The 5,449-nt window shown below is 47.3% G+C and overlaps 1 protein-coding gene across 2 annotated transcripts in view; it reads left to right on the top strand.

Moving 5' to 3' along the window:
* The first annotated feature begins 2,658 nt into the window (after positions 1-2,658).
* Positions 2,659-5,449, top strand: part of slpr (mitogen-activated protein kinase kinase kinase slipper) — a 35,229-nt gene continuing 32,438 nt past the window's right edge. For both annotated transcript variants that reach the window (XR_002680223.2, XM_022832877.2), the window contains exon 1: positions 2,659-2,851. The gene's annotated coding sequence lies outside the window, so the exon portion shown is untranslated. The remainder of the gene's footprint in view (positions 2,852-5,449) is intronic.

Genomic DNA, 5,449 nt, shown 5'->3' with positions numbered 1-5,449 from the left:
TATGCAACTGCGCTAGCAATCCAGGATTCGAACAATCGTTGGGTCGTTGTACACACGGCAACGGCGATGCCAACCCCGGCACTACCTTTCTCTACGCACACACAACTTAGAGACACTTTCAGACATCAGAAAGTTTCTGAAATTGCACATACTGGACAAGTAGTAGCGGTAGCAACGGATTATGATGGCAAGACTGAACCAGACACACTACAATACACACAAACGAGTTTGTTCCACCTTTTACCTGTATTCTTCATCACACGCGAATTGATTGATTGACCTATTGGCAGATTGGATTTAATATTTCTAATAATATTGTTGATATGGCAACTTGATACGGCAGACAACCTGCACAAATTACACCGTGGGGAGGGTACTTGATCCTGATTGATTTTTGATTGCCCCTTACTTATTTCATCCTTTTTGCCATCACTCCGCTTGCCACACACTCGCGCACAACCATTACTGCTCCAGGCATTTCTTCCGAATCATGTAAAGAAGTGTCGCCTTTGCAGCTATTCTCAAAGGGCAAAAAGACGCCTTAAGGAGCCTGCCTCTGGCGTCGTTCGTTAAACCACAATAACAACAGCAGCATTGGCGGACCCGCCACTACCTCTTTCAAGCGCACCGCCGTGGAGCTGATCCGAGGACGCCACTGTTATTCAATATCCACTATCTACTATTGTTAATTGTCCTTCACTAAAATAGTCGCGAATCGAGCTTCCAAGACATACCTCTACCTGGGCTTATTTGCTGCACTGGCGACACTGCTTTGGACATCCTTTTATTTTTCTGCTTAACCCGCGCGCACTTTGATCAATCGTACACGAAAAGCACAAACATTCTTTTACTGAACTCACTTAACGCGCACTCACTCAACACAGATAATCGTCACACGATAAAATCTTCGTTCGGTGATTTCTAGTAGCTGGTCAATCAATCAATCTATCGATCGATCGATCATGAAGCATTGATCGTATGTAGAGATAGATTGATTGGAGGTATGGATCAACGAATATCTGTGTATTTATATAGATATGTATTGACTATAGTTTGTGCCGTAGGACTACCAGGCGCACCTTAGGGAAACGATGCTACTGCCGCCGCTGCTGCTGCTGCTGCTGCTGCCAGTTCGGATGACGATAGATTTCAGCGGCGCTGTACAATTGAATTGCAGCAATGGCGGGACAAGCAGCAGCACCAGTGATATGAACAGTATCAGCAGCGACCAGGGTAGTGACACGTCGTTGCGATTGCATGACCATGACGGCACAGTCTTGGTGCGGCGTGACACCAGTACGTCGTTGCTTCGATAGCAGCGCTGATGACGCTGTTATTGTTGACGATGGCTCATCGCGTCGCATTGCTATTGCTAGTTTGGTAGCTTGCCCTTGGCCTTTGCCGAGTGACCAACTGTAGTTTTGCTGAATCGGTCTTCGGTTGCTGCTGCCGTTGCTGCTGCTGCTCGACACCGCGCTTGACTTCGTTCCGTTATATTGCTACGCTACATTCGCAATCGGCGGGACCCATCTTTGTAACTGTGCTTTCGGCTGCGGCCTAAATACTAGTAGTCATGTATTAGACGCGGCAGCAGTGCTTGGCGTGAGAACGATAAACGCGCTTCACTTTATTTGCAAAAGCACACATCTAGCTTGTCAGATCCGAAAAGACGTCACACTCCGTAGGTTACTCAACGTAAATAGATAGGCAAATAGGTGGATATGATCTCAAACTGCCCTTTAGCACATGAAGTTCACGAAAAGCTGCGCCGGCAGCCGCTTCGCCTAGTGCCTTCGGCAGCTCGCTCCGTTCATCTCTCGCATTCACATTTCGGACCCGCGGAGCCAGACAGGACGAACGCGGGTGGCCACTGCACGGCGGTGACGGCTGCTGTACAGGTAGGGGCACGGTCTGCTGTACTGCTGCTTCCCCGGCTACTGTTATCGTAGCAGCTGCAATGGCTGTTGTTGGGCTGGTTGTAGTAGTAGCAGTGATAATTGCAGTAGTGTTAATCGTGTTGTATGCTCCAACCACCAGCTGCGACCACCACGGCGACGCGGACATCCATTAAGGCGGTAGCTAGGGCTCGCCAGCTGCCGCCGACCACCGTGAACCCCTGAGCGCTAAACTGGGACCGGCGACGGGGCAGCGTCGTGCTCGACCTGACTCGCGCGGGAGTCGCTGGCGGCTCACGCTAGGCTGCTGGGCGGCTAAGGCAGCAACGGCAGCAGCAGCAGCAGAGAGGAGAACATCCATTGAGCGCCACATTTGAGATTGCCGCTTTGCCGAGCTCCGTCAAGCACGTGGCTTCGACCCTTACCCGCGACCCTCCTCTATGCACGGCAAAGCCATCCACCCTCGCCAGACGGCCGCCCCTACCCCGATCCCCACACAGATATCGGGGCCCGCCCACCTTAACCATTGTCGAGTATCCGACGCACGTCTGACGCGCGTCCTAGCTCGAAAAACGCGTGAAAAACATGATCGCGGCAACGAGAAGTGGACGCGGCCCACTGCGCGCCACCCCATTCGCCCGCCATGGAGATGGGGGAGGGTAGTGCTTCGAGGAGGCGATGTGTTGAAGCGGTGTGCTTCGTTCGGGTCGGCCCAATCCCTAGCTACTACATAGCTACTGGCTACCTATCATCATCAACAGCATCTACTGCCACCTAGCTGCGTCTTGCTCATCTGTTCGTCGCCATCGGCCTGCACGCAACGGATGATTGTTGGCACGATCATAATACTGCACGTCAAATTTGAACACCTTTGTCGCGCTCCGTCAAGCTCTCGTACTATACAGTTTTGCTACAGTCTTCAGGCAGGCGCCAGCCGGATGGTAGCTATGCCTTACGTACGTATTACACATACATATATCTATAGATGCAGAAACTCCTTCGTAGCCATTGTCCGGTCCCCTTTCTTCCAGTTGTCGATCAAATAGTTGGGATAGAGCGTATAAACACTGAAGTACGATGCACATATTGCATGTATTCTAAACTTTGTGCCACGCTACAGGTGCTTGAGCCAACTCGCGTTTTTCCGCCCGCTGTCCCTTTGACGTTTGCTTGTTGCCACTGTTGTCTGCTGTGGTCAGTATGAGAAGTCACTTCTCGTCTTTGTGTTCCAACTTCTCGAGTAGTAGCTTCCGGGCAGACTTCCGCTGCCTTTTTACCACAGCTGGTTTGGGGCACCGCTTAGTGTTGCTGCTTCTTCTTGCACTGTTGGCTGCCATTTCAGCCAACTCCGAGAGCTTCCGTTCTAGCCTCCCAATGCCTTCTTCGGTTTCTTTTCCCACTGCGGATCCAATATGAATGCATTTGAATTTCCAATGCGACTCGAATGAAGTGAAGCGGCAGTACCAACAATAGCAGAGAGGGAGGTAGATCCAAGTGAACGTTTGAGGCTATTAAAGATGGTGACGAACACGACGACGACGACGAAACGGAACGATGTTGGAAGTCCTGTAGAGGTTACTCCATCTATGGCTAGACCGATGTAAAGTGTTCCACCAACCTGCCGCCCCCACCACCGCTGCTCCTATCACCCCCGGTGCTGGCACCAATAGCACATTCTGTAGAAGTACAGCGACTTTCCCATAAGGTTTTTCCCACTTGTTCCCACCGTTGCTGAAGAAGACACCAACGGAACCCCTATTGCCTCTGGTGTTTTCCGCTGCCGGTACAACTCTTGCCGCTATTTTCTGCTACTGCCACCGCTGGAAGGGACAAAAACAGCAGCAGCCGGGGTAGCAACAGTAGTAGTAGTAATAGAGGGTGCAGACTATAAGTAGTATCGATCGCGTCGTCGGTGCGGTTCGCTTTGCTGAATTCTAATATTCGCTTGTGACTCTACTATGGGAAATGTCGCTGGTGGAGAGTCCCGATTTCTTCGGGTAGGAGCTAGGAACGCAAAGAAAAGAGTCGACTGTCAATAGAAGGAAAAAAAAAACAATATGGAACAAGGCGTAAGCGGCAAGATGTTTTGACTCTAACCCCTCCCTCAGTCCTAGCAACAATCGATAATATAGTTGCAGCAGTTCTCCTACGAGAGTGGCAACCTAGAAGAGTAGAAGACAGACGGAGAGAGAGAGAACGACCAAGAGACACATCAGTACACTTATGACTCATCGAAAGAGGAACTAAGGGCAAGGACGAGCAGAAATAGGTATGACACAGTGGGACGGTTCAGTCCATTCGCTCGCTCCCTTATACTATCGCTCTGCACCTCCGCCAGTCCTCTCTCTCACCAATGACCTCTACCGTTCCACTGAGCAAGAACGTGTTGATTCTCGGACGTCCTTTACTTTTCTTCTAGATCAAATGTGTGTCGTTACTGAATGACCGCTGCAACTAGGAGCTGCAGAAACGCAAGTAGGTACGGGCTATTATGAATCGCACTAGTAGGGGGGCTACGGAATCTTCGATATGCCATAAGTTCAATAAGTTTAAAATGTATATTCAATAATAAAAATACATATAGTCATGAAAATATCAATTACGTTACTACTGCTAGCAAAAATGTAAAAAACTAGCTGAATTCATGTAAAGAACAGGCACTGTTTCTACTACAATATAATGATACTGTGGCACAGTTCAGTAATATAATAATAACGACACATAGTACTTAGGAGGTGTGACTAACGAAGAAACAATATATACTCCGCCTGAATCCGGTTAAATTTTGTCGGGTTTTTATATCTTAGTGGTCATGCATATATTGCCCAGCCTGGAGCTTTAACGGAAGCTAATTCTTTCTGGAACAAAACAACAAGTCACTGGACATGACGGAAAATAGCACGTTGTTTTCAATTTTGGAACGTAATAATAATAATTTTGGTAATAAAAGCTTTTTTTTTTTATACCTGAATTCGATAGTCTGCGTTGTCGCGAATTTTCATACGGTTTCTGAAGAACCCGAGCACAATACTCACAATATTACTTTAATTCAAAAAGATCTAAAATTAATTAAAATGATTTAAAAAGCTATTTTCAATACACTTAGGTTTTTGCTTCAGAAATTACTAGCCATTTTGGAACGAGGAATACCGATTGCCAATTTGCTGAGATCGTCAATTGCCCGAATAAGCTGCAATGGCTAGTCTTTTGAACTTTCCAGACCTATGAAGCCCTTACTTTTTTGGGGCTTTTGCTCTGCCATCACCCTAAAATTTAATTCCGCTGAAATTTTTGCGTATGGCGTATTTGAGGGAAATTTTACATTAACCAATAGCGCTTGGCTTACGATTAGTACAAAGGGGATCCGCGGATTAAAGATGGCACATTTTTGATAGGGATTAGTAAGTATTTTATATCTCAAATTAAAGATGTAACGTTATATTGAATAAGCATGGCCACCAGAAATGATATTTTGATATATGCGAATTTCTTTTAATTATTTTTTCTGTTGAGACGCAATTTCGAAACAACGTGTATATATATATATAAATCTT

The sequence above is a fragment of the Varroa jacobsoni genome, unplaced genomic scaffold, assembly GCF_002532875.2.
Source record: "Varroa jacobsoni isolate VJ856 unplaced genomic scaffold, vjacob_1.0 scaffold_420, whole genome shotgun sequence".
In the NCBI taxonomy this organism is placed as follows: domain Eukaryota; kingdom Metazoa; phylum Arthropoda; class Arachnida; order Mesostigmata; family Varroidae; genus Varroa; species Varroa jacobsoni.
The sequence above is the reverse complement of the archived record's forward strand: the minus strand, read 5'-3'. Positions and strand labels throughout refer to the sequence as shown.